We start from the raw sequence: 21087 nt of genomic DNA on the forward strand, positions 1-21087 counted from the left end.
CAGTGCTCAAAAGAAGAGAAGACTCTCTGCTGTAAAAAGAGAGTCTGCCAGGCAGACTAGGAGGCTCCAGATGGAGTAGGGAGAAGCATCGGCAGGAAGCTTGTCCCTTTATTGTAAGGGGGGGAGGAAGAGAGAGAGAGAGAGAAGCCTATTGTAGACACTAAACAGGAACATCATTTTCATGAACACTTGGAAAAAATGCAAAAAAATATTATTATAAATAATGAATGTTTTAAAAGAAAAAAACAAAGAAGAGCTCTTAGGTTTGAGCTAGGGGATATTTTAATAACTACACTAGGAGCCGTCAGAGGGGATCTTGAATTCTTTTGGTAATGAAGGGCTAAGGTCAACATTAAAGGAATACAAATTAAAAATATTCTGTGGTGAGGAAGGGAGTTAATGATGACTGCAAAGTGTTTGATATGGGGCTGCTCTTGAAGAGCACCCAGAAGTTGCAGCTGGCATAGGAGGCATGAACAATCAACAATAGGCATACTTTGGTGCATCATTGGAGACCTCCACAAGCTGCACTGGCTCCCAGTAGGCTACTAAGTGCAGTTCAATGTGCTGATACTCACCAATATAGTCCTTCATGACATGCAGTTAGGTTATTTGTGGGACCACCTTTTTACCCATCCCATCGGATCTGTCAGGAGAAGCATGTTGTGGGTTGGTAAAGAGTATCATTTTGTGAGTCCCAGAAAGGGGATCTTTTCTACCATAACAACTGCCCTTTGGAACATTATACCCTCTAAGGTTATATTCTCAATGACCCTGTCAAAACATCTTAAAGATCTGGATGTGTTCCCAGGCATAAGGGTGAGGAGATTAGCTGTGGAGCATTCTTAGTTTATTAGATTTGTTTTTACCTCAGGGGTCATTTTAGATTTTTATGTGTTGCTTGTTTTCTGTTCTTATTTGCATGGTATTGTTTTATCTGTTGTTAGCTGCACTATGGCATGATGGGCATCTCTATAAATAAATCTAAATAAATAAATATGAACAAAAACCAGGAATTATGTGTTGAAGGCAGAATCCTGGTAACCCGTGGGGTTTTTTTTAATGGACCTATTTAAATAATAGTCAAAACATTCATGAGCACATGAGGTACAGTCATCATAATGTTAGATTTCTTAAAGCCTGAATATCAGAGATGGAAACATTGATGTTTCTGAGCTACAACTCCTATAAGATCTATGCACCATGTCCAGGAATGAATGGTCCTACTAGCCATTCAGGAAATAGAATTAATTTTTCTTGATGATGAGTATAGTACAGTAGGATCTCATAGTGGAAATATTTTTCCCCTCTTGCTGGATTTGGAAAGTGAAAAGAACCAGCTTTGGGGAAAGGGAGAATCAGCAGTCTGTAAAAATAGGTCCTTGATAGGAAGGACAATGTGGATGGCTTCAGAAAAGCATTGTATTGATTAGAAGAAACATTTACTTTTTAAAAATATTTGATCTTGCCTGTCAATATAATTTCTTCAAGCATAATTTATGGATCTTAAAGTAACACTTCATAGAGTAGATAGACACCGAGGTTGCAATTCTGCATCTACTTGGCCAGGAAGAAATCTTATTCAGAATAGAACATAGAATAATAGAGTTGGAAGGGACCTTGGAGGTCTTCTAGTCCAACCCTTTGCTCAAGCAGGAGACCTATACCATTTCAGAAAATGGTTGTCCAGTCTCTTTTTGAAAGCCTCTAGGGATGGCGCACCCAAAACTTCTGAAGGCAAACCATTCCACTTATTAATTGATCTCACTGTTAGGAAGTTTCTCCTTACTTCCAGATTGCTTTTTTCCTTGGTCAGTTTCCAGCCATTGTTTCTTGTCTTGTATTTTGGTGCTTTGGAAAATAGTTTGATCTCCTTGACTTTGTAGGAGCCCCTCAGATATTGGAACACTGCTATCATGTCTCCCCTAGTTGTTCTTTTCATTAGACTAGGCATACCCAATTACTATAATCCTTCTTCATATGCTTTATCCTGCAGCCTCCTAATCAGTCTTGTTGCTCTTTTCTGCAGTCTTTCCAGAATCTCAGCAGCTTATTATATTGACGTGACCAGAACTGGATGCAGTATTCTGAGTATGGTCTTACTAAGGCTTTCTAAAGCAGGGCTAGAACTTCAGGTAATCTTGATTCTATCCCTTTATTAATGCAATCTAGGATTGCATTGGCGTTTTTGGCTGCTGCTGCATATTTTTGGCTCATATTTAAATGATTATCCACTAGGATTCATTTTTAAGCAGGTGTATATAGGATTGCATGGTAAATTGATAGAACCATTTAAAAATATTTTTAAAGCCACCTAAATATTTCAAAAAGCAATGAAATCAGAAGATAGCTTGATGATAGGTAAAAGTCAACATTAGCAAGTAATCTGTGGACAAACAGCATCTGCTTTCTGGCCGCTGTCCACTTCAACTCAAAGATGGAAGTATCTTTAGCCAGTTGTTCTCTATAAAAGTCCTTTTAAACCCCCTGCTTTAATTCAAGTTCTAATCCACTGCCCCTTCCCATCGCACTCAGTTTTAACTGATAACCTCCACCCTATAAGAGAAGACCCCAGACAAAAACCTAAACCCTTCAGAATAGAGTTCATATTACAATCAACATCCAAAATCTGATCAAACAAGGTACTCTTGGGACAACTGAAGAAACTGAAATGCCTCAAGAGCAACTTGGACAATTTAATTTGCTACAAATATGACTCACCTTGACAAAGGCATAGAGAACATGTGCGGAAGACTTAGCCATTGCACCATGGTAACATCAATTTGCCATTGACATCTGGAGATGCAGCAATTTTACCTCTTCAGTTCTCCTTTTCCAATATGTTCAAAATATAGGGCAAAGTTGATCTGTATGCACTTGAAGGAGTTGCTTAGTCAATGGCTGACAATCAACTTCATTTATTGAAAAAACTGCTCAAAACAACTGATCAATGGTAGTGTTATGAAAAGAACAATTGGGACTGCAGTAAAATGCCCTCACATGCATTTTCTTGGCATACATATTATAGTCAATTAAACATTGTTTCAGCTTTTTTATGGAATATTGTCTGGGTACATAAATTTTGCTATGTTTGTCTTTTCATAGAGCTCATGATCAGATACTGGTAATAATGTACACTTTTGTTCTTTCTGAACTACCTGAAAAAGCAAGGATAAGGCTGATCCTGGGAGAGTTAAAGAAAGGAATGTGTGGGAACAAAAATACTGTACCACAAATATTTGATCACTTAACTGATTAAAAAAAAAGAAATGGGTCACTAAGACTGCTGCTCACTCTTGTTCCAAGATTCTTTTCAGGTATCAGGGAGGAGTTGACATGGGCAGCCTTTTATATGATAAAGCTGGGAACAGGTGAAGTTGGAGGCCAATCGAGTTGAACTCTCAGTGGATTTTATGAAATGGCCCTGCTGTAGCCTAGTGAAATGGATCATCATGAAGCTCTTTTTATTTTTTTCTCCCAGATATTTGATGGAAGGCTCCTGTTTCCCATTTCACCCTGCTAAAGCCTGATGGAATGCCTCAAGCATTCTATCTATCTTTCCTATTTTCAGAGAGTGGTATGTGCGACAATGCAATGTTTTGGGACATGCATATATCATTTGAAGGTAGTTCATGCTGTTTACTTGAAACTCAGGGCCTTCCAGTGTGAGATTTTTGTTTTAAAAAGTTATTTTCCTTTTACTGATTCTTAGATAAGTGAAGTTACCCTGAACATGTCAGTGATCAATTTAAAGGAGAAGATGTTTATAAAACCCTAAATATACCACTGAACCTATTCTTTATGGCAGGTCTACATTCTTCCCCCCCCTCTCCCCCCCCCAAAAGATTAAGCTTCCTTTTTTAAATGGTCTTTTAGGACTGCAGAACACATGGTTGGTGATGCTATAACATGACTGCAAAATGCAAGAGTGAAATTTGGAGTTGTTTTTGGGAGGGGGCGCTGTAAAAATTTAGTTGTGTTATCCTGTGCGATTTAGAGAGCCCCCTTCAGTGTAATAAATAAGATAAACTTTTTTTTAATTTTGTGTTTCCGTTTTCATTTTTGTGCCATTTTATTTTATGTTTTTTAATGAAACATCCAATTCAAAACCTACTGACACTGCTTGTCCTCTAAATGCAGTCTATTGTTCATGCCTTGTGACTTGCCTCTTTATTTTGGTGTTCTGCCCTAAGAAAAATGAAAGGGCTATTGTGCACACTGGTTAATATCTAAGTGTAAATACAGCATTGCATCTTAACAATAATTTTCCAGATTTCTGGAACATTATACAGTATTTATTAGATATGTTGAATGGCCTGATAGAAGCTGGAACTTAATAGAATCCATGGTGGCACAGTGGTTAGAGTGTAGTACTGCAGGCTACTTCTGCTGATCACCAGCTGACAGCAATTTGGCAGATCGAATCTCACCAGGCTCAAGGTTGACTCAGCCTTCCATCCTTCTGAGGCCGGTAAAATGAGGACCCAGATTGTTGGGGGCAATATGCTGACTCTATAAACCGTTTAGAGAGGGCTGTAAAAGCACTGTGAAGTGGTATATAAGTCTAAGTGCTATTGCTATCTGAAGATGCATGTTTCCTCATAGCTATATTAAGCATATACGTTATCATTTATACTCTTTTGGTATTGTAGTATACCTGTTGGTCTCATAAGACACTGTGAACTTGTTTGGGCTTTTTCAAATGGAAATAGTTCTGTTGAAATTACAACTCTTAATTTGCACAGACACATTGTTTGTTGTGGAAATATTTGTGAGTAACAGTGTTCTCTTAAAATGGAAAAAGTATCTGTGCATGAGTTCTCTAGTGTGGCACTGTCTTCTGATGTGCTTTTTACAAATTATTATTATTACTCTGTGTGTGTGTGTGTGTGTGTGTGTGTGTGTGTATGCCTTCAAACCAGTGTTGACTTCTGGCAACTACCTTAGCAAGTCCTTTCAAACCTTGTAAAGATTTGTGAGAAGTAGTTTAATATTGCCTCCTTGTTAGGACTGAGAGAGAATGATTGGTTCAAAGTCACCCAGCTGGCTTTGTGCCTAAGGCAGAATTAGAATTCACAGCCTCCCACTTTTTAGTCTGATACTTTAACTGCTACACCAAATTGGCTCCCCCATGTGATTACAACTTCACTATATTGGCTTCTTCTTAGAAATGGAATATCAAGATAGATCCATGGATTCCAAAAACTTCCATTTTAATAGCCATCTGTTTCTTCTGACTACCACACTCATCAAAGTAGAAAAGAACTTTGGATCTTGATTATAGGAAATAAAAGAGGAAAAACACTGTCATTTGGATTGAAACGATGACTGCAGTTCAAATACCTGCTTTTTGGAAGTGTTTGGAGCTTTTAGTGAAGTTTCAAGAGAAACATCCTTCAAAACAAAGTTGGAAATGGCATCAGTTCTTGCTTTTAAGCATTAAAGTGATATGGCCATAACAATTCACAATGTAGAAAACAGCTTCAGTGAATGCACAGTAGATGTGCAGAAACCTCTTTCTTTGAATCAAAGTTGCCAGATGAGACAAACTGGCCTTATTGCTTTTCACATAAGCCACGTCATAGCCACTTTGCATACCTACTATTTTCAAGGCGTCTAAACCAAAAATATGTTCCATTTTCCCAGTTTGGATATAGTCTTTGATCAGAAAACCAATTTCCATATTTATTTATTTTTTATCTTTCTCCATCCAGGAAACTCTATCTTGGTTCTGAATCTCAATAGGAGAACTTGTCATGTTCTCCTATAGAATGACTTTTGGGACAAAAATTTAAAGATTTCCTATACAACGAAGGGAAAATAGGTTACTCCTGGGGATACCTGATGCAGAAATTGGATTCCTATTTGCCCTGTGAATAACTTAATTGGATCTGCTATTATAAAGTGCAGAAAGCCTCCTTTGAACTTCCAAATGAATTATGCCTAACATAGGAAATGTACCAATCTGGACATAAATAAGCCAGCCAAACAGCACAAATTGTACAAATTATACATCTTTTCTCCCATATTTTCAAATTAAAACCTCCCAGGTTAATTTCTCTTTTGGGTGGTAGAAGACAACAAGATTATCGTCTCATTCACTTAGCAAACTGAACAAAGATCTCCTCCTCCTCCTCCTCCTCCTCCTCCTCCTCCTCCTCCTCCTCCTCCTCCTCCTCCTCCTCCATGGGTTGTTGCATTTCACTTAGAAAAATTCCCCTTAACTCCTGCTAACCTGCTCATCATTGTGGAGAGAAGGGTCAGGGAATGCTCCTGGATAAGCAAAAAGAAAAAGAAAAGTTGGGGATGTATACCAAGTTTATATATACTCTCAAATGATCACATAAAGAAGATCATCTAAGGTATCCAGCTAAAGCAGGCAAATACCTGTGTTTCACAACACTGATATAGGACAATGCAGGAGGTGGATGATTACTTTGGTAACCACAACAAACAAACATTGTTTCATACTAAATGGGAGAAGGCAACAATAGACATCTCCTGCCTTTTACCAAAATGGTAAAACGGGCCCAATTCAAAGTTTTCAAGTTGACAGAACACTCAAGCAAGATGTGTTGTTTATGAATTGCAAAAATTAGAAATAGTAATGAGGGAAAAAAAGCTGGAATATATGGCCAAAATCAAATCAAATCACATTTATTATTTCGGAAATGTATGGCCTAGGAAACTGCAATGAAGCATTATTTCATTTACTTCATTTACTGAATTACTTCAATTTTTGCCAATCCATTGGTTTTTTTCCTTGCTAGCACAGACCTTAAAAAACTAGAAAGGCACATATATACATGGACATCACCAGATGGACTACCAAAGATCAAATTGACTATATTGTTGGTACACGAAGGCAGAAGAGCTCAGTTACAGCACCAAAGACATGGCCAGAGGCTGAATTTGAAATGTGTCATGAACTATTCAAGTGCAATTTTCAAGTCAAACTGAAGCAAAAGAACAACCGGTTTTCACAATATGATTTTGAATATATACTTATCATTTTGAAAGAGGATATTGGAAATTACTCTGAAGTTACTGATAGGAAACAAGATGAACTATTAAATAAAATCAAATAAATTCTTAAGGATGAATGTGAAGACTCTGTAAAAAATCAAGACCCTGAAGAAAGCAAATGGGATATCTGAACAGATAATGGCAATATCCAACAAGATAAGAATATCATGGTATACTTGATTACCACGGATAATCAAGTAAATGAACAAATAGGTTATAGAAGAAAAAAGAAACAATCCAGAATTCTGCCTTTGGGCATGCTTACTTTGAAACCAGACTCAAATTATCGTATTTTGAAACTAGAAGAGGATAACCATTAGCAATGGACTTGATTTCAGAGCTGATGGGTAAACTGTTGGAAGAGCTGAAGGACCAGGTTGAGGACAGATTGTCCTAGAGAAAGCCTATCTGTGTGGTCATTGTGAATTGATATCAACTTGATGGCATATAATCAAATCAGACTATCATGAGTAGAAAATTAGACCACAATCGCACAAATAAATAAATAAAAATAATCAAGGCAAAATAGTTATATCTATACGTAGACATCCAAAGCAAATTTTGAGCATTTCTACAATGGAAGGAACTGTACAGAGAAATGGAATGCTCCAAATGCCACAATTCATGCAAGGGGAATATCTGCTGAGGATGTTTTTATTTGGATTCCTGCACAGGGCAGGACTTAATGTCCTTTTCCAATGCTCTGATTCTGCAGAACCACATCAAATGTTTATCAACTAGAAAAGGAGACACTCATGTACATTAACGCTTAGCAAATCAGTCAAACCAATTCTTAAAACGCAAAAAAACATAAATCCTAAATATTCAATGGAAACTTTGGATTAGTAAGCTTTGAATACATGACCCCAACCAGTTGGGCGGCATAAAAATGTGACTAATAAATAAATAAATATTGTCAACTTTTGTATGGGAAACACAGTAGTGCATGCACACACCTTTGTAGTTACCTGTTTTCTTTCACCAACAATTAATCCCTGCTACTGTGCTACTATTCAGACTGGAAAATATTAGGAAAAATACATTCCAATCACGCCCACAAAACAACATCCCAATCACAGTATTTGAGACTATAAGAATATTGACATGTTACCTTTCATAATGGCAAATTTGATTCTAAGGTTGCTGTGCTTCCTTTTGGCCTCAAAACAAATTCTTGAAATATAAATGTTTGTGTTTTTTTTTTTTTTTTTAAAGAGTCAACCCTTCGACTCAGTCATCTTCAGCTGCAAAGTCAGGCATCCTCAAGGGAATTCAAATCTTTTTTTTCCTTCAGTCCAGCAGTTCTATGAACCTGCTGTAAAGATTTCTCCTTCAGTGTCTAGTTGAAGGGTTTCACAAGTTCACAGTAATATCCCTCCATTCCTAAACTTACACATTGTAGTCCAGGCACTGCCAAATCAACCAACTTCTTATATGCTCTATTGAACATGTGCATTTAGTTTTGCAGGTTGAACTATACCTTCTTTCCATTATTTCTGCTGATTTGAATCCTGCTTGAAATTTGTCTCATGCCACCCAAGTGCATCTTCTTTAGAAGTCCACCCTCTTACCAACTGTGTCAGCTGCCACTCTTCAAGTTCTTTCCAGGGTTCACTACAGTTCAGAATAGTTAGCCAGCCAGTTTATTAATTCCTCTGTGCAATTCAGTGAGTATTTTAAATTTGGCTTTATCTATACATACAATATTACAAGCTAGCTATTACTCAGAAGATAATTGCTCTTAATAAGAGAAAAGCACCCTTTGTTGAAGAATGAATTAAACAGCCAACAGTTCTATTATGCTGCTTCCATCAGGGTTCTAATCATGTAAAGGAAACATTTCCCCTACAAAGAAATTGCTTAACCTCTCTTCTTGAAGTATGATCTTTCATTAGAAGGCAGCTGGTTTGTCTAGGAGAGGGGAGGGCACTTTTTCAAGCCTTAGGGCCAAATTTATTTATTTTATTTATTTTTCACATTTCTGAACCACCCATTTCCCTCAAATGCAAATGTAAGCCCAATACTAAAAAATATTGATATATTTTAGCTTAGGTGTTCATGCATATCTATGCCTAGTATGTATACTGTACCTACTCTGAGTCTTTTCCCACCAGTTTTGATACAGGCAACATTACTCATGGTGAGTTAAAGCCCTCATTGCAATCCTTTTCTGACATACAATTGATGGAGCAGTTATGATTTTATAAGGGCCCAAGGACCATAAAATAATAAAACAAATCTAATAATCAAGCACAGTAATTTGGTACTGAGACGATGTACAGGAGGAATTGTGAAAGAGAGGCAGCTTAACACATTTTAAACACAAATCAACAGTGGAGGTATTTTTATTCCTGAAACAGGATAGGCTAATAATTTAGGATTCAAGAACAACAGCAGTATAGTAAAATAGGACCACAGTGCAGGAAAATGCTTAAGTTAAGCCAAAAAGCTTCCCCTTCTAGTGTAAACAATCAGTTGCAGTACATGCAACTAAGAATAGAAATTAATATATGAATAAAATTAACTTTTCATTGTGCTCTGCCACACCACCATACTTTCCATTTGCCAGTCATTAGCACAAATAGTAAAAGCAGTTTACAGTTTCTTCACATTTTCCTTATTGCTGGCAGTCTTAAGCATGCTTTAGTTGTGATGTTGTTCATAAGCTTCTGAGACTGGATTTCAAAGGATGCTGTTCACAGATCATTGCTGAGACTGGTGTTATCAAGAGGTGAGTATGTCGGTCAAGCAACACTCACCCTTTCTGTTTGAAACAGGCCACTAGTTGAATGTAGAAATTCTAGTAACAATAGCAATAACGTTTAGACTTATATACCGCTTCATAGTGTTTTACAGCCCTCTCTAAGCAGTTTACAGAGTCAGCATATTGCCCCCAACAATCTGTGTCCTCATTTTACCAACCTCAGAAGGATGGAAGACTGAGTGAACCCTGAGCCACTCAGATTCGAACTCCTAGAGTGAACAGTGAATTAGCCTGCAGTACTGCATTTTAATCGTGGTGGGTGGGAGTGTGTTTGGGGATTGTTAGGTGTGTTGGACCTGGTCATTGGGTGTTAAGTGAATTTCGTTGTATGGGTATACTGTGTATACACCTACAATGCCAATAAAGTTGTTTGTTTGTTTGTTTGTTTGTTTGTTTGTTTGTTTGTTTGTTTATAACCACTGTGCCACTATGGCTCTTATACTCTTATAGTATTGCATGAACTAACAAATATACACTCGATCTACCTTTCAAAAAAGAGAATCAGATGAGAGTGTCTAGTGTTGATGTTGGCTGAAGAATTCTAGGAGTTGAGGGTCAGACATCTTAAAGTTGCCAACTTTGAAAAACACTATTTTAGTACATCCCCTACACCCCCGCAGCTACAAGTGGCCATGTATTTATGTAGATTTGTTTGAAACATTTTTCCTGATAGGTTAATGTAGTCAAACTAAAGGGAAGGGGAGATTAAAACAAACAAAAATTATTAATAATCATCCTAAGAAGTCTCAAAACCTTTCTGTTCATCCTGATGCCAGATCTGCATCACAGCATGTGACCTGGAAAATGTTGCATCCCAGAAAACCCTGTGAATATAGCATGCCAGTGAAATGACAACTGAAGGCTTTTCATTAACTTTGCTAAATGAAATCATGCTATTAAACTGGGAAAAATTAACTAGGTGCTAGGAGATGTTGGGTATATGGCAGGCAGCAGGGGTGGGTTCTACTTACCTTTACTACCGGTTCGCAACGGGGCTGCACACATGTGCAGAAGCTTCTTGATGACATTGGGGTCAGTGGGCGGAGCCTCCCGCCACTGTTACTACCAGTTCGCAAGATCCGGACCGAACTGGTAGCAACCCACCACTGTGTATAACCATTAATAATGTGCTTCATATAATCACTTTCTTTGTAGAGTTTATTGCATGACCAATAGGATTAGATGCCTCACAAGAGGAAATTGAAAAAGTGACTATCTAAAAGTACCTAGTAAAAGGAATTTAGCATTTGCATCTTCCCCTTTCTTGGCATGCAGTACATGGAATTGGGGGAAGACTATTGGAATCATCATTGCGTTCCACAATGGGGATTTAGAGAACTGTGACCCAATTCAAATCATCAGTTCTATTGTTTTCAGCAAAGGGTTCCAATTCAAACTAAGTATTTGATTCAAGAAAGTGTGTTGCTCCCATTCAGCTCTTTGAATAATGGTCAGTTGGTTTTTATCAACTGCTTTGATCTGATCTACTATTTACTTGTGGGCTTTGTTACATTGAAATGCTCCTTCAAAGCTTCGCTATGTTCTAATCAGTAATGTCCGGTTTTCTCCCTTCTCTCTCTGCATTATTGCAAAAAAGATGAACCAGTGCATCTGTACAATTTGCTGCTGGAGAGTTAAACCCAAATTTGATTCAAAGGTGCAATGCAGAGGTTGACAAACACATTGCAGACTTTAGAGCAAGGTGACCTGGACAGAAACACAGCAGGGGCAAATGGTTACAATTCCAAGAACTACTGTTAGATATTTGTGAGCTAGCTTGGTTCTACATCAGTGTTTCTCAAATTCAGCAACTTTTAAGATATGTGGATTTCAATTGCCAGAAATACTGGTTGGAGAATTCTGGAAGTTGAAGTCTACATATCTTAAAGTTGCTGAGTTTGAAAACACTACACTATATTAATATTCTCAAGAGGAATATGTGCTATTGCACAATTTTGAGAACATCTGATGGCAGCTTTCCCAATAATTCCCTGCATAATAGCAAATTATGTCATAATGTTTTCCTAAGTTTCTGGCAAATAAATCATTGGATAGATTAGACAGTTTAGTCTTAGTTGCTTTTGGTCTTATTCATTTTTCTATCTAAATGTATCATTTTGAGACTTCTTCCTTTAGGCCTCATCTTTTATTATCTTTGTGAGCTCTGTGGTTTAGATCTGTCTGAAATTTCTTCTCTGCCCATATTCAGATTGTTTTTTTTCCCAATTTCATCAATTGGAAGCACATGCCCTAGTTACCTATATTGCTTGTGTTTTAAAATACACAGAAACCATAACATGGATTTCAAGTTTAAAAACAAAACAAAACCCATACATGTTGATCCTAGAACTGCCTACCAGATCAATAGATTTGTTCTGGATTACAAAATTCATCTTCTCTTCTATTCATCCTATTAACTGATGGAAGCTGATGGAAGAAGGAATTCAAAATACAGGAAAGTTATTAAGTTGTTCTAATAAATATACACCAACTACTGGTACCAACAGTTTAATGCCTTTATGTATAGGTTCTATTCTTGGAGTTTAACATCCCTTTTTCTCTTTGTAAACTCTAGTGTCTTGGAAACAAAGGCAAATATACGTGTCCCAGAATAATGTTGCAGGACCCAGTCTGGGTCAGTCACCCAGGTTTTGATTTCTGAACTTTCGGACTCGTACTGGAGTCCATCTTCAGGGAATTTCTTTCTAGCAGAGTGTGTGCTGTTCTGTGTGTGGTATTTATAGTGCCTGTTGTAAGTGGCTTTTTAGATGTTGATTAGGTTGTGTTGATGGCTGATTTTTAAGTTATTAGCTGTTGCTTGCTTGTGCTGCCCAGCCTTGCCTTCTAAGTACTACGTAGGTTTGTGGTAAATCAGACACTCCCGTTGACTAACAAAAGGCCCATTTCCCAAGCTTCAATCACTTCCCTGGCTGTTTCTGTGCCTGCTCGTCCAACAATCTTAGCCGCTGCAAAGTTGAATGTGTGTCGTTCATTGCAGTTTGAAGCTACTAATGAGTTTGGGTCTCCTCATAAGATCACTCACTTGTGTTCTTGCAATCTGGTGGTTAGCTTCCTCCCCATCTGTCTTACATAGCCACAGGGGCCATGTAAGACAGATGGGGACAGATGTAATCTACCACAGTAATCGGTAGATTACATTGGAAGTATGTCACACCTTCAAGCGATCTTTGCAATGTGTATGGATATCTAATGGCTTGGGTGTATGAGAGAGACAGAGGTTCAATGGGTGACATTTCATACTGACTTAGCATTCTGTGATAAGAATCACTTATTATATTTCATATAGCTAATCAAGGCATAAATGCAGGCATGGCTGGATTTCATTTTTCTCATCTAAGAAAAGTATATTGATAAAATACATTTTGATTAAAACCTTTAATGTTCAGAAATAGGTTTGACTTAAGAGCATCCTGTTTTTCTGGAGGTATAGTTCTGTTAGTATTGTCTTGACTTTATATAATCCTAAGAAACAAGTATAAAGGACTTCTTTAAAGCTATTTATATTCCTTCCATTAACAGCTTACTAAAATAAGAGTCTTTTTCATATGGGAGCTTAAATAGAAAATTGAGGGGAAAAAACACAGTCCTATCTATGGATTCATTCAAAATGCAATAGACTTAATTAAATTAAGGGTTGTTTTTTAGATAAACCCTCTAACCGGGTGTTTTTGTTTCTTTTTTAGTTAATGAGGATTCTCCCATGATCAATCAGCAAATTCAACCAAGTTCACAACAGCTAACAATTATCTGCAGAAGTCCTTAAGAAAATTGACTGAGGTTATTTGAGGAAACTCTTTTCCAATTCTGGTTCAGAATGATGTGATCTATACTTGTTGTCCTGAGACTCAGATCTGAAAGTTAGCACATTTTAAACTCATACACCACTCTGAGGCCAAACCCCTTTCCATCCATGAAATAACCATCTATGACTTGAAGGAGATTCTCCACCCTTATATGAAGCAGTCTAAAGAATCTTCCATTCAGGGGTAGAATGTACTCAGGGCGTAGTGTTAAATAATGGCAGCCACAAATCAAATTACTGATTGAGTTCACTAACTGGTAGAAGAATTAATTGAAACCCATACTCAGAACTCTTAAACAGCAAGAAGAGTTAGCTCAACATGAACTCCCATTCACAGACAATGGGGAAAAATTAGCTCAGACAAGTGCTTATATTCAAATGCATTAGCAATTTTGTTTTGCATACACAGGCAAGTAAGAAACCAGTGGGGGAAATCATCACTGACTTTAAAGAGAAGAAAATGACTTGGTTAGCATTCTCATCCTCTCGTGTATAGAACACGAGTTCTAAATATTTTAATAGTATCAAAGACAGAATGGAAGGAAGGAATGAATGGTTCTACAATCTTCAGAAGGAGATAGCATCATAGAACTATTTTTTTTTCTCACTTCAGCATCCTGGAATGGACAGTTCAAAGATTTCTTATATCAGTTTATCAGCAGGGTGATTACTCTTAATTAGAAATGCATTGCATTTATATTAACTCCTACGGGTGTATTTATTAATTTTATTGAGGGCCGAAGGCATATATCTTACTTTCATTCAATTATGCACAGAAATATACACCAACCAACAAACAACATCTTTGTTCCTGTTGGCTCCACAAGCCTTTTCCAGCTGGGGCGCTTTCTTCAGAAACAAAAAAGCAAGTCAAATGGAATTCCCAAGCCAAGCAGGCATATGACACCAGAGCACATATCCAGCACATCTAAGCACTTCAGTAACAAGTGCATACCTCAGCCAGAAAAACTACAAAGAGCTTCCTTTGCCTACCTCTGTGAGAAATAATGTTCCACAACCAATTAAAGGCTGCCCTGCATCTGCAAAGGAGAATGTCAGGATCTTCTAATATACCTTGATCAGCAATCAAAGGGCAATGAGGATATTGAGGATATTCTGCCTTCCACGGAGAATATTTTGGTATAAAACAATTGCAAGGATCTTGAGTCATTATTCTGTATTAGAAAGAAAGTAAAATGAATTTTCTAATAAACAATGTGAGTTTACTTCCCCCTTTTCAATCTATTTTGTTTTTATGCCATGCTTTTAAAACCTGAAAGGAAAAGGACTTCCTTAATATCCACTCAATTCAGTTTGAGTCCAGACTGAGTCTGACCATTAATTGTTTTTTAAGTCAGAGACAAAATTGCCCTTCCCAAATATCACAGTGTCATTCCCAGTTTAAGAAAGACATCCAGATATATTTTGAAATGTATTTTCTGAAAGAAGAAAATGTTTTTAAAAGTTTAAAAGCATACCTCTACCAACACAATATATACATTCCTGTTTCAATGTCTATAGACTTCTTCTTTTTTTTAAAGAAAATCTTACAAATTAACATGGAAAGTGTGTAAGAGAGTTAGAACTTACCTGTAGTTATGAAATCATAGAAATGGTAGCGCTTGATAGATTTGATGGAGGGAAATATAGGTAAACCTGACCCTATATGATGGAGCCATCTTATTTATTTGCATAAGCAACTGTAAGAAATGGAGTAAGGCAATATCAGTAGTTAGTCTTGTATTTAAAAGCTACAAGTTGTTTGTGTTTGTAGACCATGAAGAGTCTTTAGTTGACAAAATCTATGACAAAACAAATTTATTAGTTTGAAAGACACACAAACTTCTATTGATCTGGTAATGTCAAATTAGCCCAAAGCCTCTACTTCATGAATTAGAATATAGTTATTCTAATTCTGGTATTGGTATTCTAATAACAATGTGGGCATCAACTAAATTCCAAATACTAAAGGTCCATACTAGTTGCAAACATTAACACAGAGAGACCCCAGATTTTCTCACAGTCAACAGTCTTTGAGGGGGTGTAGCTTCATTTCTCTCTCTTCCTAGTCTTCAAGCCAATTTACACCCTGGTGTTCACGAATCTTGAAACAGTTTTTCAGTACCCTTAAGTCCTGCATGTTAAACAAAGACAACATATTTTATCCTTCCGCACTTGAATAACAAGTACACTTATCACATAACTAGTGTAACTCCCTGCTCCATACTTTAATCTCTTAATATTAGAACAACCATACACAAAGACCCCAGAAATTCAATTTTTAAAATAAACCATTTTGAGCATCAGCAAGTTCTTTTAATTATCTGGTTCCTTTCCATCCCCTTATCCTCCCTTAGTGAGTTTATTGAGAATTGGTTGGCAATTTTGCTGACACAATTCTCCCTCCTCCCCCCCACCCCCTACAATTAATTTCTCACACTAATGCTGACAAAACAGGGCAGATCAGTTGGCTTTCCAGAGCCGAGGACTGAATACGACAGATTGCCTCCCTGTATTTTCTTTATCAAACTTTAAATATTCATAGCTCTTGTCAAATTAAATGAGATGCTTAGCCTGTCATCCTTGGCAACTCATCAAGTCCACAGGTTTTTCCATCTAAAAATTTTCTGGCTATTTTACATTTCTCTTCTTAACATTATTCTTTGCCAGCTCATTTATCAGTCAGACTCATATTCTGAAGAGACCTTGTTTGCTGTTGCCTTATCAAATCACCCCTGAGCCTACCAATTAAGGAAATATACCAGGATACTAAAAGACCAATAAATAAATAAATAAATAAATTCATCTAATTATTAATTGTTACTAAATTTAGGTTGCAATCTTCAAGTCAGCCTCTGAGGACATTCTAATAAGAGTTGAATGATTGAGCAGATCTCCCCCCCCCCTCTAAACATCAGACTGCAAGTATCACACACGCATGCATACTGCACACAGGGTGTACCATTAGTCAGACCCCATAGACAATTTATTATGATTAAACTGAATGCCATTTTCTGCTAAACACATCTTTTCTCATTTGATGCATAAGCTTTGACCATTCCTAAGAATAGTAACATTTTCTCTGATGTTCAGCAATACTAATGTGATAGACTTCTTTAGATTGTTGATTGGCTCATGGGCCCTACCTTTTGGTATTGTTTTTCTAATTGTTTAATTCACATCACCTGGCAGTACATACACTTTGGCATGACTCACTGCCAAAGGTGCACGGAGCGCTGTTACCTTCCCACCAAGATGGTCCCTATTTTTCTACTTGCATTTTTTACTTGCTTTCAAACTGCTAGGTTGGCAGAAGCTGGACAAGTAACAGGAGCTCACTCTGTTATGTGGCACTAGGGATTTGAACTGCTGAACTGCCGACCTTCTGATTGACAAGCTCAGCATCTTAACCACTGAGTCACTGCATCGCTAGAGAGAGAGAGAGAGAGAGAGAGAGAGAGAGAGAGAGAGAGAGAGAAAGGGAGAGCAAGAGAAATAGAAATAGAAATAGAATCATGAATTTGTGTGAAGGTATGAACATATATATGTAAGATAGAATACTCAAGTTCCCTTCAAACCAGGATGTAGAAACAGCAGGATTTCTTCTGGAAGATTTCAATTTATACAGCACCAGGAAAAAAACAGAATTAAGATTTCCATGAAGCCACAGATCTCAAAACAAGACATAGTCCCCATGTGAGAAAATGGCACTGAAAGGACTTTCATTGCCTTTGAGGTACAGCAGGAGAGGTCAGGAAAGAAGCACCACTAAAATGCTAAAGCTCTACTTTATGGAATAAGCTTTAATAATAAAATCTAAAAAGTTTAATGTACCTGACCAAATGAAAAGAACAAGTAACACTGATGATATTATTGAATCACCTTTTAGACCATCTATGTAATGTGAAGACATACAGTAGAAGAATGGCCAGCCTCGAAAAATGAGTCCCATCATTGTAAGCCCTTCCATGGCATACTTTCTGTTTTCCAAAGTTTCAATAAAAGTAGGCACATTGGGGTGAAGCTCTGTTCCTTTGAGATACTATCACTCACATACATAAACTAGCCATGGTGATAGAAAAAATATTGTACTGCTACTGGAAACCATAGGAAGGCAAAAGAAATTACATAAGAAAAGCAGAATGTTGAATGTTTCAATTATTTATACTTCAAAAATAGGTAAAAATGAACTCCTTTAGGTGAAACAGGCTTGCCTTAATACTGATTCACACAGTTTCTGTTTTTCAGCATTTCAATGTTTCGAGATTTGTGACAGAAATGTTAAAAAGATTTGAAATTTAAACATTGAACAAAAATTCTAAAGTTTCTCACTTCTGAATCCCAGCAGAAGAATTATTTTGTGGTTTTGTTTCATGAAGTGCTTCCCTGGATGTTTTTATTATTATTACTATTACTATTACTGTTGTTGTTGTTGTTGTTGTGGGGACTTTTTCATCCTGTTGGTGAAAAAGCTGTGACTAATACTGAGACTTATTATAGCGTCATAGAAAAAAAAATAGCCCTTAAAGTTTTTTAACTGAGGATGGGTTTTTAATATTGGGGTCCATACAAATGAGTTTTGCCCCATTTTATGACCTTTCTTGCCACAGTTAATCACTGCAATTGTTAAATTAGTATCCAGTTGTTAAGTGAAACTGGCTTCTCCCTTGACTTTGCTTGTCAGAAGGTTGCAAAAGGTGATCACATGGCCTTGGGACATAGCAACGGTCATAAATATGAACCAGTTGTCAAGCATCTGGATTTTGACCACATGATCATAGGGATCCTACAAAGATCATCATTCTGAAAAATGGTCATAAGTCACATTTTTCATTGTCATTGTTAACTTTGAACGGTCATTAATGAACTGTTGTAAGTCAAGGACTATCTGTATTATGCTTGCAAAAAACTCTACCAAAAGTGTGTTGACAGATATTTTTAGACAATGGTTAGAATTAATAGAAGATTTTTATCAACTTCAAAAGTTGATAAAAATCTAAAAAATCATCCCAGAAGCTGGAGATAGCAAGATATATCAGTTCCCCTGTCCTCAGCTCTTCTGAGAAAAAATAAAAACCAAAGCCAGTTCCTCAAATTGGGATCAAAAGCAAGATGGAAATGGAGATGCTTTGTTTAAATGGGCCTCTCTTGATTCAGACCTCATGATTGCCTTCTGGACATGGATTAGTTTCTATTTTGTCTTCAGGGCAGGCAGCATAAAGTCTAAGGGTAAGGGATGCTTGTGAAAAAAGTTAGGTGTTTGGTATTTGAATAAAAACACCTGTTTGCCACTAAACTATAAAACTAAGTTCACATCTAAAGTACTGCATCCAGTTTTGGTCACCACACTATAAAAAAGATGTTGAGACTCTAGAAAAAGTGCAGAGAAGAGCAACCAGGATGATTAGGGGACTGGAGACTAAAACATATGAAGAACGATTACAGGAACTAGGCATGGTTAGTCTAGTGAAGAGAAGGACCAGGGGAGACATGATAGCAGTCTTCCAATATTTGAGTGGCTATCACAGAGAGGAAGGGGTCAAGCTATTTTCTAAAGTACCTGTAGGCCAGATAAGGAATAATGGATGGAAACTGAACAAGGAGAGATTTAACCTGGAAATAAGGAGGAACTTTCTGACAGTGAGAGCAATCAACCACTGGAACAACTTGCCTTTGGAAGTCACCGGAGCGTCATCACTTGAGACTTTCAAGAAGAGATTGGACTACCATTTGTCAGAAATGGTGTAGGGTCTCCTGCTTGAGCAGGGGGTTGGACTAGATGACCTACAAGGTCCCTTCCAACTCTGTTCATCTGTTAATCTGTTAGATCAAGGAAAGGGATTTATTTTATTTATTTTATTTGATTTCTATACCGCCCTACTCCCGAAGGACTCAGGGAGGTTTGACAGCTAGAAATAGAAAGGAGGCAGTACATATTTTATATCCATCCACCATTTTTCTTTGCTCACAATTCTTACCAGGAAAAAAAAAAGGCTAGAAGGTTTAAACTATTGCTCCTTATTTCCAACAAAAAATCCTATATCAATTTTCTTTTCAAGTAATTTTCAGCATAAATATCTTCATATTCCTCCCATGAGATATTTTTCCTCCATTATCTCTCCCTGTATAATTTATGCCCTTGGTTTATCTACGTATGATTTACAACTGGAGAAAAGCTTTAGATGGGCTTTATTTGCTATCAACACTGAGTGATTTATGCTGAATGTTCGTTCTTGTATAGCATTAATTAAAAAAAAACCCTCTTTGTCAAATGTTATTTATTTACTAACTTACTTACTGGAAGAAAATGTGACAGTTTCACAGATTAAAGAAGGCTGTCCTTTAAAAACCATTCCAGCATTGTGCAATAGAATTCTTTGCTGTTAAAAGCACAATATTCAATGGGATAAAAAACCCAAAAGTGGTTAGGAACAGCTCACCAAGGTTTTTTTTCCCCCAAAATTAGACACATGTTTAATCAAAAGGAAAATGTAGCTCAGTTTAAAAATATGTAAAATTATGCACATTGGAAAGTGAGAAATATCCTAACTTCAGAAATGCATTGATGAGGATCTAGTTGTCTTTTTTTTTAAAAAAAAAATGGAGTTTTTTTGTTTTTCTTTTTGTTGTTTGGTCCCTTTAAGTCATTGTTGACTCTTGGCAACTGCCTAAACAAATCCCTGCAGTTTTCTTGACAAATTTTCAGGAGTGGTTTGCCATTTTCTGCTTCCTTGGCTGAGAGACTCTGTGTGGTCCAAGGTCACCCAGCTGGAAGATCCTGACTCAGTGTGTGGAAGCTGTGAAAACAAAACAAAATAATTCCATGGAATCCACAAGAAAGGGATTGAAAACAACATTGTGTTGCTCTTGTACAAATCAATAGTGTGTCTAGAGATGGTTTATAATGTACGGATTTAGATGCCTCATTTGAAGGGGAAAAAAGTGTATAATAGAGACAGAAAACATGAAGAAGAGGGCAGCCTAAATGACCAGGAAGTCCCAAAATGTTCCCTATATGAAAAGATTAAAACACAGAATTATTTTGGCTCTTTTTTTGAAAAAAAAAGGCAGTGGGGCAGGAAGGACATAAGCCACATGAACAAAATCTTCCATGACATGGAGAAAAAGTAGAGTAAGAATCCTGTTCTTCCTGAAAGCACCATGATCAGGGGCATACAATGTTCTGAAGGAGAGTCAGAAGAGAAAAAAAATGGTGTTTCTTCCTGCACTGCATAATTTATGGCAAACCTATGGCACATGTGCCAAAGGTGGCACACAGAGCCCTCTCTGATGGCATGCAAGCTGTCACCCCAGTTCAGCTCCACTGCACACATGCATGCGTGCCTCTTACCGGCCAGCTGGTCTTTGGGTCTCTGCCGCCGGGGGTGGTGGTGCGGGGTGCGTGTGGGGGGAGCTGCAAGTGCATGCATTTTGGGGGTTTGGGCACTCAGTCCAGAAAAGGTTAGCCATCACT

Source organism: Pantherophis guttatus, chromosome 1, assembly GCF_059756535.1.
Source record: "Pantherophis guttatus breed Tessera chromosome 1, ASM5975653v1, whole genome shotgun sequence".
Lineage (NCBI taxonomy): Eukaryota > Metazoa > Chordata > Lepidosauria > Squamata > Colubridae > Pantherophis > Pantherophis guttatus.